Genomic DNA, 14,585 nt, shown 5'->3' with positions numbered 1-14,585 from the left:
CACTTCGTATTTCTCACGCAGAGAAATTACCAGGTTAGCGCCCAACCAATTTAGGCCGCTATTTTGTTTTGATTCACTAGTCAAGTTTGTTTTGAATCACTAGAAGCCGATGCTAATGTGTTCCGCTATCGCTATTTGTTGAGATAGATATCCCATAACCCTTGACATGACAAGGTTTCAAGTAAAATTTGTGTGCAGTGGATTTGCTTACTACTACAATTCCTTGGTTGATTATACCGGCGCACTGCTTTGATATCGGTAAAGCTGCCACCTAGGCTACGTCACTCAAACTGAAGATTTCCTTTCCACTTTTACCTCAGGGACACCACAGGAGACCAGACGGCTCATTAATTTCAGAGCGACCAGGGAAAATGAGTTCCTAAAATCAAAAATTATCGCCAGAAAACAGTGGGAGTGAGTCTTACGTTGTTCAATCTTTTCATTCTTGCGTCTGTTTTCTACTTTGGTATTTCTGTGTTGAGCTCAATAACCCACTGAATGTCTGTGTCATTATATTGTACGTTGGCGTAGATGTAGGCTTTATCTGGAGGAAATGGGGATGGAGGGGAAAGTGACCAGGCAACAGGCTTCTAAGAAGTGGGAGAACCTTAAAAAGAAGGGCATGGTATGTGTCTAGTTTGAATAAATAAACAATTACCAATTGCCTAATGAATGTATCAACCAACCAAACGAGACCATTGTTTTTGTTGTAATTGAGTATTTGCTGTGTGTGTGTGTGTGTGTGTGTGTGTGTGTGTGTGTGTGTGTGTGTGTGTGTGTGTGTGTGTGTGTGTGTGTGTGTGTGTGTGTGTGTGTGTGTGTGTGTGTGTGTGTGTGTGTGTTTTTTCAGGATTTGAGGACTCCCAAAACTGGGTCGGGGACTGAAAGTGGAGAGGTGACTGTGGCGACGTGGCAGTATTTTGACTTGATGCACGAGGTTCTTGGTGCCCGGCCAGCAATTGACCCACCAGTCCTTGTGTCATCTATTCAAGACCCCATGGTTATCCTCATGGTGAGGGTGATGTGGTTTCATGAATTTCACTAACTGCTATTCAAACATGTTTCTTGAGATATTAGCTGAACATTTCTAAAGAGAATGACTTCTAACAACTGACTTGCATTGTTTCTTTAGGAGATGGTGGAGCCCTACACCCAAGCACCCCCGACAGCAGCCAGCACCCCAGTACACCCTACCACATCCATCATACCACCACGAAGGAGGTCCAAAACAGTGGCAGAACTCCTGGCTGAGGAGGCCCTTCAGGAGCAGAGGCGCCATGAAGAAAGTGAGGCCAAGACGGATCGCTTTCTGGATCTCTTTGAGAGGATGGTCAACAAATTATAATTATTGATTATTGTTGTTCCTATGGTTTTTATTCTTGCTATTTATTAATTTATGCTATTTTTTTATTCCTATTTACTATTGTTATATATATTTCTAATTTTAATGTTACTTGTTGAACAATTAAATATTCTTGTTTACAAAAGTTTTTTCTATGTGTGATAAATGCTACAAGAAGCAGATAGTTAAAAAAAAAATATTCTAACTATCAATCAACAAATAAATAACAAAGTATGAACATAATCATCAGGATAAACTTGTAAGGGAACATAAATACCAACAGGTAACTGTAGAAAAACTGATTAGTAGGCGTAATAACATTTAAAATTCATATGAGACTTGGGCAGCCAGTGAGTCTCGGATAACAAATCCTCGTGTTTCATTGAGTCCAATTTGTTCTTGAGGGGGATGGGGGTCAAGGTCATCCCTGGCAATGTCTTCATCAGGATCCAGTGTGTCTCCATTATTTAAGCAAACATTGTGCAAGAAGGCACAGGAAGCAATGACCTGTGGGGCAAAGGTAGGCTTGACTTCTAGCGCCCAGAAAAGGGTTGACCTCCACCTTGTCTTCATCATCCCGAAGGCCCGCTCTATCACACAACGCGCCTTGGATTGGCGGTAATTAAAGCGCTGCTGCACCCGCCCAATCACCGGCTCTTTATAGGGAGTCAACAGACATACGGGCGTCTGGAGGCAGGGGTACCCACCATCACCTAAAAGCATGTAACCCGGCGGTGGATACCTGGCAGTCAAATAAAAAGAACTGTTTTTCATTACCCTTGTGCCATGGACAGACCCTGGGTAGCCCACAAAAATGTCCAAAAATGTCCCCTTTGCATCGCATATGGCCTGATTGTTAATTTAATAAAAGTTCTTGTAATTTAGATAGTCTAATCGATGTAGTTGTGGTGGCTTGATCCGAATATGGGTTCCATCGATCGCCCCGACAACATTTGCAAAAGCAGGGGTCCCTGATAGATCAGCAAACCCTTGCCCTACTGCTTTCAGCTCCTCATAGGCCTGTGGGAAGGAGATCAAATGGTTCCAGATACTTTGTGCCACCCGGTGTATAACTCTGTGCACAGTTGCCTTCGGTACACTGAACACAATGGATACCACCCGGTATGACAGTCCATGGGCAAGCCAATGTGTGTATCAGGATTTCAAATTGATTGTGTATCAGGATTTCAAATTGATTCCCCCAACCATGATCTTGCCCCCTGTCCAGGAGCCTCTGCAGGCTGTTCATGGCACGTCTGGACAGGCGAAAATCTTGCCACAGTTCAGCCCCCTCATCGCGCCATATCCGCAGGATGGGCACAGCTGCATCCACCCTGCAATACATAGGTGGACGATCCGCCTGGAGAAACAAAAAGACTGATGATCAAACTGGGGTCGAGATGATGCCTCATGAAATGTCAAAGCCTCTCAGCCAGATGAACCACCAAAGTGGTTCGATCAAATCATTTGAGAATTCATAAATCATTTGGCTAAGATTTTCATATCGCGGGACAGCACAACGTAATTTCGCCAATGAATCCTACTCGATACGGAGCTTCGCTGGGGAGGAGCCGACACCTACTTGACACACGCCCCGATGCCTCGACGCAAACCATTACATCACTATTTAAAACCACTTGATGATAACATTTCCTAACTCACCCGGCACTGACAAAAATAAATGAACACATATATGGTTAAAAAACAGATCGTATACAAACACATACGAAAGCTAGCCTACATTTCCAGCTGAGCCGGCGCTAACTGATATTTCATACGATGAAAAAATAAAGAAGAGTTATACGTACCATCATTTGATTAGTCAGCACATCAGCAGACGTATGCGTCGGTGATACATTCGTCGCCTCCGGTGTCTTTCTTTAGCAGCAGACTAAAAACAGAAAAATGGCCAAGGCAACCGACATTATAGCCGGTGAGGACGGCATCATGAATTAATAATTAATGCGACTCAATTGCCGCCTTTGAGAGGGGTCTGTGCGCGTGGAACTCAACTGTAGACACATAGGCCTACCCTATATCAAGGTAGTGTAATGTTCTGTTACGTAATTGGATGTTTTATGTGTTTTTCCTTATGAACACCCACTGATCGTACCTCATACGAATTAACGTTTTAACATTATTTAGGATCTTCATGCTCTTCCACCGGCACATTTTGCATATTTCCATCGGTTATTGTCTACTTTTAATAAAGAAACCAAATGCAATATGTTCTTGTACTGTTGTGCTTTGATATAGTGGTCAGTTAGAATGAAGATCAAATCACATTCCAGTGACCATAATGTGTTTGTGCATGTAAGACATGGATTTTTGTAGCCTATCAACAAATTATTCACGACAAGACACGTCTTCTTTTGCATAGCTCCTCCAAGCGATGTGTGTGTACACTATCGATTGAAGGAGCTTGGTTAGATTTCATTCCAACCAACTATGGCAATGTTTTGATATGTTGAGGAGAGTGTCTTATGTCTGCATTTATTTGAAAGAGCATATGCACAGAAAAGCAGACGGACGGAGTTGCAATGGAGATCCTGCGAGTTTTTAAAGCCATGTGACGCGTCACATCACATAGGGAAGTTAACGCCAGCATTTCTGACGTTTTTATCCACTAATTTATTATGTTATGTGAGGCAACGCAACGCAACATATGCTTCATCTGAAACATGCCTACTCTTGGCCTCTGTTGACATAGAGGCCAAGAGTACTCTTGGCCTCTATGTCATACTCTTGGCCTCTGTTGACATCGCCGCAGTCAGCGACGATGAAGCCACGTAATGGAGGGGCGTCCCATTTCTTAGGCCCAATCCCATTTCTAGCCCTTACCCCTTCCCCTTACCCCTCCCCCTTGCCCCTCAATAGAGGGGTAAAACGTTCCCCTAAGAAATGGGACGCCCCTCCATTACGTGGCTTCATCGTCGCTGACTGCGGACAGCTGACTGCTATGTCAACAGAGGCCACGAGTAGGCATGTTTCAGATCAAGCATACGTTGCGTTGCCTCACATAACATAATGAATTAGTGGATAAAAACGTCAGAAATGCTGGCGTTAACTTCCCTATGTGTCACATGGCTTTAAAAACTCGCAGGATCTCCATTGTAACTCAGTCCGTCTGCTTTTCTGTGCATATGCTCTTTCAAATAAATGCAGACATAAGACACTCCCCTCAACATATCAAAACATTGCCATAGGATAGGATAGGATAGGATAGGATAGGATAGGATAGGATTTTATTTGTTGTCATTGCACATGTTACAGAGCAACGAAATTATCAGTTACATTCCGTCCAAGAAACATAAAGGACAAGGGTAATGAAAAACAGTTCTTTTTATTTGACTGCCAGGTATCCACCGCCGGGTTCATGCTCTTAGGTGATGGTGGGTACCCCTGCCTCCAGACGCCCGTATGTCTGTTGACTCCCTATAAAGAGCCGGTGATTGGGCGGGTGCAGCAGCGCTTTAATTACCGCCAATCCAAGGCGCGTTCTGTGATAGAGCGGGCCTTCGGGAAGATGAAGACAAGGTGGAGGTCAACCTTGGGTGTAGCGCTCCACCATCTCCTAAAGAAACAATGCAAGTCAGTTGTTAGAAGTCATTTTCTTTAGAAATGTTCAGCTAATATCTCATGAAACATGTTTGAATAGCAGTTAGTGAAATTCATGAAACCACATCACCCTCACCATGAGGATAACCATGGGGTCTTGAATAGATGACACAAGGACTGGTGGGTCAATTGCTGGCCGGGCACCAAGAACCTCGTGCATCAAGTCATAATACTGCCACGTCGCCACAGTCACCTCCCCACTTTCAGTCCCCGACCTGAGTTTTGGGAGTCCTCAAATCCTGAAAAAACAAACAAACACACAGACACAGACACAGACACAGACACAGACACAGACACAGACACAGACACACACACACACACACACACACACACACACACACACACACACACAGCAAATACTCAATTACAACAAAAACAATGGTCTCGTTTGGTTGATACATTCATTAGGCAATTGGTAATTGTTTATTTCAAACTAGACACATACCTTGTACTTCTTTTTAAGGTTCTCCCACCTCTTAGAAGCCTGTTGCCTGGTCACTTTCCCCTCCACCCCCATTTCTTCCAGAAAAAGCCTACATCACAGCCAACGTACAGTATAACGACACAGACATTCAGTGGGCTATTGAGCTCAACACAGAAATACCAAAGTAGAAAACAGACGCAAGAATTAAAAGATTGAACAACGTAAGACTCACTCCCACTGTTTTCTGGCGATCATTTTCGATTTTAGGAACTCATTGTCCCTGGTCGCCCTGAAATTAATGAGCCGTCTGGTCTCCTGTGGTGTCCCTGAGGTAAAAGTGGAAAGGAAATCTTCTGTTTGACAGGCGAGTGACGTAGCCTAGGTGGCAGCTTTACCGATATCAAAGCAGTGCGCCGGTATAATCAACCAAGTAATAGTAGTAGCAAGCAAATCCACTGCACACAAATTTTACTTGAAACCTTAACATGTCATGTCAAGGGTTATCGGATATCTATCTCAACAAATAGCGATAGCGGAACACATTAGCATCGGCTTCTAGTGATTCAAAACAAACTTGACTAGAGAATCAAAACAAACTTGACTATTGATTCAAAACTAACTTCACAATTAAAAACCGCTCGAAAATAGTATTATTACACCAGTCTGCCGTAATTAAAGTGCTGAAAATACTTACATTTGTGCGTGTCCTTCGCTTGAGCCATCGCTGCTGTTTGTTTATTTGGCGATTTCGGTTGGCCACTAGAGAGCGCCAAAATCTTGTATGTATAGTTCAACGGTTATTTACCGTTATGTCATATTTTATATTGAGCTCAGAGATCGCATTGTCCGTGTATGACTTCGAGCCGAATATACAGTCAACTTTACAGCATGAGTCCGAACGATAACAACTAAATGCATTTTCGGCCGGATTTTCCTCGAAGCCCTCCCTTTAAAGTGTGGTCCTTGGATAGCTTCGTTTCAAGGGCTACATAGCCTTTTGTCTTCGCCCTACCCCTTAACCCAAATGAGAATTGGGACACCCTTACCCCTTCAAACCAAGGGGGAGGGGTAAGGGGTAGAAATGGGACGCAGCCTTAGGGGAACATTTTACCCCTCTGTATTGAGGGGCAAGGGGAAGGGGTAAGGGGAAGGGGGAGAGGTAAGGGGGAGGGGGAGGGGGAAGGGGAAGGGGTAAGGGCTAGAAATGGGATTGGGCCTAAGTCACAAACAGGTAGGGCTTTGACTCCGAACTTTGTTACTCGAATATAATTCGACTATAAAAAAATTAATCTAAATTTGAACGAATCCCTTAATATTCAAACCTGTTATGGGCAGGTTCTATTCATATTGTAATGACCACGGAAGAGGCATTGAATGAATTATTGATTACACAGCGATTTATTAGATGCCTAACAAACCGTTGGAACACCCAAGACCAGTACACATAGCTACGCAGTAAACAAAATTCAAAAAGGCTACGCTGGTAGTAACAGGCTTTTTTTGAATTTCGAATTTCGATTATTTTTTTTACTTCATAATGTGGACAATGACATCGTAATACTGGGGACGAGGAGGTCACACAGTGGAGGAGTTACTGCTTATTCACTGTACTAGTTGTTGCTTGGTAGTAACGGGCTTTTTGAATTTTGTTTGCTGCGTAGCTATTAGGGATGGGCATTTGAAGAAATTTTCTTGATCGAGCATCGCTAGAGTTATCGATCAATTATCGATTAATCATTAACTTTTTCTATGTTTTTTTTCTAATGTTTTTATCAATGAAATCTTTATTCCAACAATAATGTATGGGCCAAAATTAATACAATACAGTTAACTTGAAGACCTACAACTGTTTAACAGTTTTAAAATAATAAATACAGGCATTATAGGTTATAGGCCTATGCGGCGCTCGTAAAGTCGGAACAATGCGCCTACACGCGCTCTTAAAGGTTTGGAAACGATTCAACAAGACTAAATCTGTACCCTATTCCAATTACAATAAGTAGCGAATTTATCGGACAAAAATAATCAAACAAAGGCAGTAGGCTAAAAGTGGGCATTAAACTGTATAACTGTTTTGAAAAAAAGGGGGGGAAAAGGCCGACATTTAATGCCTAAAGGCTGCAGCCGGCGCGCGGAAAAGGCTCGCAACAAAAAGATGAGCCACCCATTTACAAACAATTGCATGAACTAGTCTATCTAAAAGCAATACCTTATTGAACATATATAAGGCGGAACTTGTTGCTAAAATATCACAGTTTTGGCAAAATGTAACGACTCCAAGAGGCACCAAGCCGAAAGAAAAGCGGAGCGAGAGACAACACACATTAAGAAAAAAAAAAAGAGCGACTCACATACGGTGGTGACTGTCCCTACTGTCCATACAGTAACTCCAGCCTACATATTTTTGTTTAGGAATATAAGCATGTTAACATGCTCGGGGGTCAGACGCGAACGCAGCCTTGTAATGGCGCATTTCCACTGCAGGGTGCGGAACGGATCGGATCGCAAAGGTGCGGGTCGGATCGCGTTTCCACCGCCAAAAGTGGGCGTGACCCGGACTTTGCCGTACCCGTTCCGACCCCATTCTAGGGACTCCTCCGTTGCGGTACCCAAAACGAGACCAGACGCCTGAAAGGGTACCCTGGAATTCTAGCTACACCCCCCCTCCGTTGATTGGTCGACAGAATCGTCACTTCCGGGTGACGCGGGGATAAAAACAAACAAACAGTAGCCTCGAGGTATTATTCTTTACAATTAACATGTCGCGTAAAAAGCTTGCTTGGGCGAACAAGGAGGTGGAGACGTTCGTCTGCATTCTTGCGGAGGAAGACGTTGTTTACGATGTTTACGTAGCTGCCGCGGCGATCGACATCCGGGCTACCACCAAGGGTACTGTCGGCAGTGGAAACGCGACCTCGGAACTGAGCTGGGCTATACCGCCCCCTCCCTACCGCACCTTTGCGATCCGATCCGTTCCGCACCCTGCAGTGGAAATGGGGCATAACTGTCAGTAGCAGAAAACACCCGCTCTGACGGGACCGAAGTTGCGGGGATGCAGAGGTATTGTCGCGCTAACTTTGACAGCCTGGGGAACCTTCTTCCATTCACTTTCCACCAGTCGGCAGGGTTATATTCAATTAAATGCTTCAAGACTCACAGTATGCAACACAACGTCCTTTTGATCGATAACAATATAAATTGATCGACGCATTTCTTAACGATCAATTATCGAGCATCGATTAATTATGCCCATCCCTAGTAGCTATGTTTACTGGTCTTGCGTGTTCCAACGGTAACGGGCTTTTTTGACATTTTAAAACTAATACAACTAACGTTACCTATTCAATAAAATGCATTACTGAACATACACATTACCTTATACGTCGAATTCATACACGTTACAATGATGAACGACGACCTATCATCGAAGCAGACTTTTGGCATTTGTCGGATATGTTAACGTGATATTTGCCAATTTATTTGTATTGAAAATAGCTAGAAAGGACTGACTTACCTCGGAAATGTTGGTAAGAAGTGAAGTGAAGTGAAGTAATCAAATGAAAGGTGTGAAGATTTTCGTAATTTCATAATTTTGTAATGTCACTCTTCAAATCAAAGTACTGAAGTGAAGTGAAGATTTTCGTAATGTCACGCAGCTTGAAAAATGCAATTTTTGGTAGCGATACGAGCGCTGATTGGCCAGCGCTGGTATGGCCACCAGGTCATTCTTCGTAGTAACAGCGATATACGATCGCTGATTGGCCAATTTTTGGTAGATGATACGAGCGATGATTGGCCAATTTTTGGTAGATGATACGAGCGCTGATTGGCCAATTCTTGGTCGATGATACGAGCGCTGATTGGCCAATTCTTGGTAGATTCGACCTCGACTCACAGGCGACGGGGAGCGCAGAGTTTGACGGTTGAACGCTGATTGGCTGTTACGTTACACATGTCACTCAGTGGCCACGCTGTTGAACGCTGATTGGCTGTCATCACGCGAAATTCGTGTCAAAGTTGAAATTTTTCGCGCCACAAATCCTCGTGAACGCGCTTGCCTGTGCACGGCGAAAGTGTGGCGCGACAAATCAAAAATATTCGCCCGATACGCGTCTATACGTTCACTTTGTATGGGATCTTGTCGTTCCGTTGCATTTTGGGGTGAACGCACTGGAGAAGTTTCAAGACAGACAGCCAAAATTGACATTTTTATTCAGAAAATAGCCGGTCCTTTTGCTTCCTATAAAAAGCATGTTTGTGACACTGGATATCGATATGGATACGTCATCTAGCCTGCATGTGGAGGGCCACATAAGGTAAGAAATTGCTTTGCGTAAACTTTGCTGCTGGTTCTGTTTGCTCGTGAATCGTGATGACCTGGCCAAAGGTTACCAACGGTCCCAAGCGATTTTGATCTGATTCTGGTTGGTGCTTCAGTTAGTATGCGTTGTATATATAGATTGCAGCTAGTAGCAGCTACACACGGTGCGATTGCTATGCCAATGTGGTTATAGTTGGTTTTGTCTGATTGAGATATGTGACGACTTGGAGCCTGGTAGGCCTATCCTGACATAAATATGTTGCATAACCTGTGTGATTATCCTAAAATGAAGGGGATTTTATTTGCGGACAATTTTCTTATGATGTTGTAACGAGTGAAGTCTACATTGGTCCTACGCAAGTGTTTACTGGTGGTCAGGATTTGGCAGATGCAATTCTCCTCTGGGTGCTTAATTGTATTTTTCTTTTTTTAATGCAGCATAACATATGCTACCAGCAGCCCTTGCGCGTCTTCAAAAGGCTGATGCTCAGTACCTCGTTTCATTTCGTACCCCCTTTACAGTCTGGCATTGTTTGTCTGGTAAACTCTGTCGATGTCAAGATAAGTGTTAAATTGCCAACACTGTTCTTTGTCCTGTGTGTATTAGTATTAGGCCTACATATCCCGAGCCAATACCCTGGTGTTTCCAACGCTGTTTTGCAAAACAAGCCAAAACACAAACTGTGGTTTTCAACTTTTATTGTTCGAATAGGATCTTCATAGGGTTGGCCCGAATGCCATTTTTCAGGCTTCGAATACTCGTTGGTTTTTCCGAGCGAATATTCGAATACTCGTTCCAGAAAAAAACACCATCAAAAACAACATTAATAATCCTTATATACTCCCTGGAACCGATTTTGACAGTATCTGCATATTTTGTTTAATAGCTTTTTGAACGTTAATTAGTAGGCCTAAGTAGGTTGAAGTTCCTTAGTTTTTCCCCGTGAAAGCGAACAGCTGTTGCTCCGTTCCAAATCAGCTGTTCTCTGTCATCTCAGCCCTTACGGGAGCTTTTCAATTCATCCTGGAACGTGCATCTTTTCAGGGAATTTGTACAATAAATCCATAACAAATACCGAATATTGATTGTCTTATGTGTCCATATTATATCCATTATATTGACCGGGTATTCCCAAGACGCTAACGCTCTGCAGCAAGCCAGTCACAGTTGATTGGCGCGGCGCTGTGTACAGCGAACGTAAACAAACAACTAAGCTAAGGTTTTAAGTATTACTTTTCCTCCAGAGATCCCGCTAATGTTGTGTTATAAAGTAAAGGGAAACAAGATATCTATTCTTCCTCCACCTCTCTCGCTTCTCTGCTTGGTGTCGCTGACGCTTATAGTTTGCCTCCCTCGCTCTGGTAAAGTCACCTACATGGAAAAAAAAAATAACGAAGCTCCGAATACTGATTTAAGCTTCAAATACTAATTTTCCGAACCAGTATTCGAATATTCGAATCATTTCAACACCTGACAATACACTGTAGAGCATATTGTAATGCAGCGTTCAATGGATGAATAGCTTACATAAGGGTACCCAGCACTTTTCAGACCACACTCAAGCTTATGGTTATTGTCCCCACCACTTCTAAAAACAAAATGACGCCCTTGGTTGAGGGCGTGCCTGTTGACTCTAAAGAGCCATCATCAATGGATCTCTGATAACATGATCAAACATGGACCAAAAGCGTAGATCCACTTACTTTCTCCCACGGAATTGGAAATTCTAATGAACGCGTATGCCGAGCAGTTACCCAGAGAGAGCTTGGCCTGAAATAGCTGAACAAGTCAATGCGTGAGTAAAATAAATAAGTAAAATAAAAAAAAATAAGAGGAAAGTTTAATATCTTCCACTTATTCAATATGTAAATGGTGTTTATGTGTGTGTGTGTGTGTGTGTGTGTGTGTGTGTGTGTGTGTGTGTGTGTGTGTGTGTGTGTGTGTGTGTGTGTGTGTCAATTTACGCAACCCCGAGTTGCCCCAAGAGGACTTGGCAGCAAATGAAGATGAAGTACAAAAATATAGTTCAAACAGGTAAACTAATGTTGAATTGAAATCAAATCAATTGTGCGGTTTTGCCTGCTGTACCTAATTTAACAGCTATATTCAACATGTGATGGGCCTATATTTAAGCAGTAAATGTAAGTAGTACATTTCCCAGCCACCCCCAACACTGCATATATATATATATATATATATATATATATATATATATTGTCTTCAAAATAGCGCTTACTGAATATTAGGGTAACATTTTCCTCCATGTTAGCAAATCGAAAAAAAAGCAGAGGCCACCTCTGCAGCCCTCACAGAGGCTGAGGAGATGGCCCTCAGACAACAGAGTATGCGTCCTGTGGCTGAGGGCATCCCTGGGGAGAACTCCTCTGATCCCCCCCCCCCCCCCCACCCCCCAGGATAGAAGTGCCTTTATAAGAGGTTGGTTATTCAAAATAATTAAATATGTACACGCAACCCAGCATGTAGCAAATTGGATGGGGCAATATTCTGCGCTCAAGTAATAATTTCACAGTCTAATCATCTTCTTCCATGGCGTCATCGCCCTACTTGAACCAGATGCCCTCACCAACCTCCATGCAATTGTAACAATTCAAAATATGCAAAAGGATGCTTTGGAGATCCAAATTTTGGAACATAAGTTAAAGGTGAGTGAGGTGCAAACTGGGATACTGTTCCCTGCTCTAAAAACATACCCGATATGAATGACTTTTTTTGTGCTTTCAGGAAATAAAGAAATCCTCATAAAAAGTAGATTGTATTTATTAGAACACGGGCTGTGGTGGGAAAAGTTATTTTGTTGAACAGTTTACTCAAAGGGTTTTACTTCAGTGAACAATGCAGACGATTATGCGGAGCATGTGCATGTAGAGAAGAACAGCTTAAAAGCAGTACCAGGGTCTTTTCTGCCTTGCATTCTTAAAATTAGTTTCTTGACTTGCAGCAGTTATAGGTCCGTGGTTAGTCAGCTACTCTGATCATGGGAAAGCCACAACGTTAAAGTGAATGTAGTACAGAGCGGGCGGGAAGCACGGGGCGGATCATTCTGCACATGTGTTAATTGCGTAAAAAAAAAAAAAAATTAAACTTAAAGCATGCCCCCGGTGCGTTTGACAGTTAACATGGGGACTGAGAAGGTGGACTAAATAAATGATAGATTGCGCTAAAAAACGATAGCGCTCGTGAAGAAAATTATCAGGAAAAGAAAGTATATCCAACCGGGTTCTTAATAATCGTTCCTCACGGAGATTCCTTCTGAGGATCGCAGCCTCTACATCCACAGGCTCTCGTAGAAAAGGACATACCGTTTCTAACACTTCCTTCTGTCGGAGAGCTGCCTTCAGCCTTATAGACAACAAACTCAGAGTAGGTCTAACCACCTCCCGAGCAGGTTAGGTCCACGGCGTATGTTGCCGCAGCAACTAAAGGCCGATTTATGCTCAGTTACGTAAGCGTAAGCGCAAGCGCAAGAGGCCCTTGCACGCCCTTGCGCACCCCTTGCGCGACTTCTCACGCCTTGCGTGCGTCGGGCGATTTTTCTAGACTTGCGTCATTTTTTACGTAAGCTTTTACGCGAGCCGCGCAGCCTGCAAGGCTGTGATTGGTCTGCTTACTACTTCCTGTCTGGAGTATCACATTTCTCTGCCATAGTTCACTGAATGTGTAGAACATGACTGGGAGGCGGTTTATAAACAGCCGACGACGACGCCCACACACAAATACACCATATAGGCTTCACTTAGGTAGTCTTCGACCAATACCATGAAAATCTCCTTTTCATGGTTCAATTTGAGAAACGCTGCCGTAGGAGGAAGGAGGGTGGGTGGTTTGAACCCGGCCGGCAGGCTCATATACAAAATCATTAACGTGAAGTGAAGTTAACTTTGTTGCCAACACATTATGTCGTTTTAAAATGTAGAGAGATATGCACATTTATACAACCCCAATGATCAACAACTTCATCACCCCTGTTCCTCTGTCTGTTGCCATCATTCACTGTATGGGGAGAACACGATCTGGCACATAAACAAACCAACGACTCCCACAGACAAAGACGTCATTCTCGAGGTCGTCTTCAACGAAAAACTTCACTCCACATATTACTCCACCTACTGTTCTGGCGGTAAATTGCTTGGCAACACGCGCAACCTAAAGGGAGCATGAATTGCTTTGAGTAAATTTTGCGCAACAACGTAACACCAACGCTGAAGCATGCAGCCGCCTTAACTCTCGGTTGCGCTGAACCTGCTACCTGAAACGGAAAACCCAGAGTTTCCACTAACTCGGAGCGAACAAACTCGGGGTTGCCTCAAAACCAGCTACCTGAAACAGGCCTCTGGTCAACAGCAGACAGCAGAAAGATGATTGCCTCGATTGATTTGGTAAGTGGACTGCATTATCAGTCAGAGATCGTATACTGTCATTGTTCTTGGTGTAGTTCTACTTTAAATTTTCATGTACACTCACAGCGTAATAATGTGTCGTCAATCCAACCACAAATTGGCTGCGTTTTTGGGATGTCTCTGCTAACTTTTCTTTTATGTTGATATTGCTTAAGCTTAACAGTTGTTGCTTTTCATGTTACCTATTTAATTGTTAAGTAGGCCTACCGCGTTTGATGCCGTGTTGGTTTTTGTCGCAATATACTCTCACTGGTTTGTATTGATTTGATTATCATCATTTCGCCGTGTTACCGATTTGAAGTTGTCATCCCATGGCTATGTGGTTAGCCCCTGACTTGCCTAGTTTCCCACAGCTCATTTTGGAAGGTGGTCACGTTCCCCTGACTTGCCAAAGTTAAAGTCGTTACTAGGCAATCACGTTCCCCTGATTTGCCTAGTTTCCTGTTTCATGTTTTGCATCT

At 43.3% G+C, this 14,585-nt stretch overlaps 1 long non-coding RNA gene across 1 annotated transcript; it reads right to left on the bottom strand.

Moving 5' to 3' along the window:
* Positions 1 to 731: 731 nt before the first annotated feature.
* Positions 732 to 9,072, bottom strand: LOC132447604 (uncharacterized). Its single transcript, XR_009523159.1, has 2 exons — positions 8,899 to 9,072; positions 732 to 2,702 (listed from the first exon to the last, which is right to left on the bottom strand). It is a non-coding gene; the product is annotated as an uncharacterized LOC132447604 (long non-coding RNA).
* Positions 9,073 to 14,585: the final 5,513 nt, after the last annotated feature.

Source organism: Gadus macrocephalus, chromosome 19 (genome assembly GCF_031168955.1).
Source record: "Gadus macrocephalus chromosome 19, ASM3116895v1".
Taxonomy (NCBI): Eukaryota; Metazoa; Chordata; class Actinopteri; order Gadiformes; family Gadidae; genus Gadus; species Gadus macrocephalus.
This window is presented reverse-complemented; position numbering and strand designations above follow the sequence as displayed.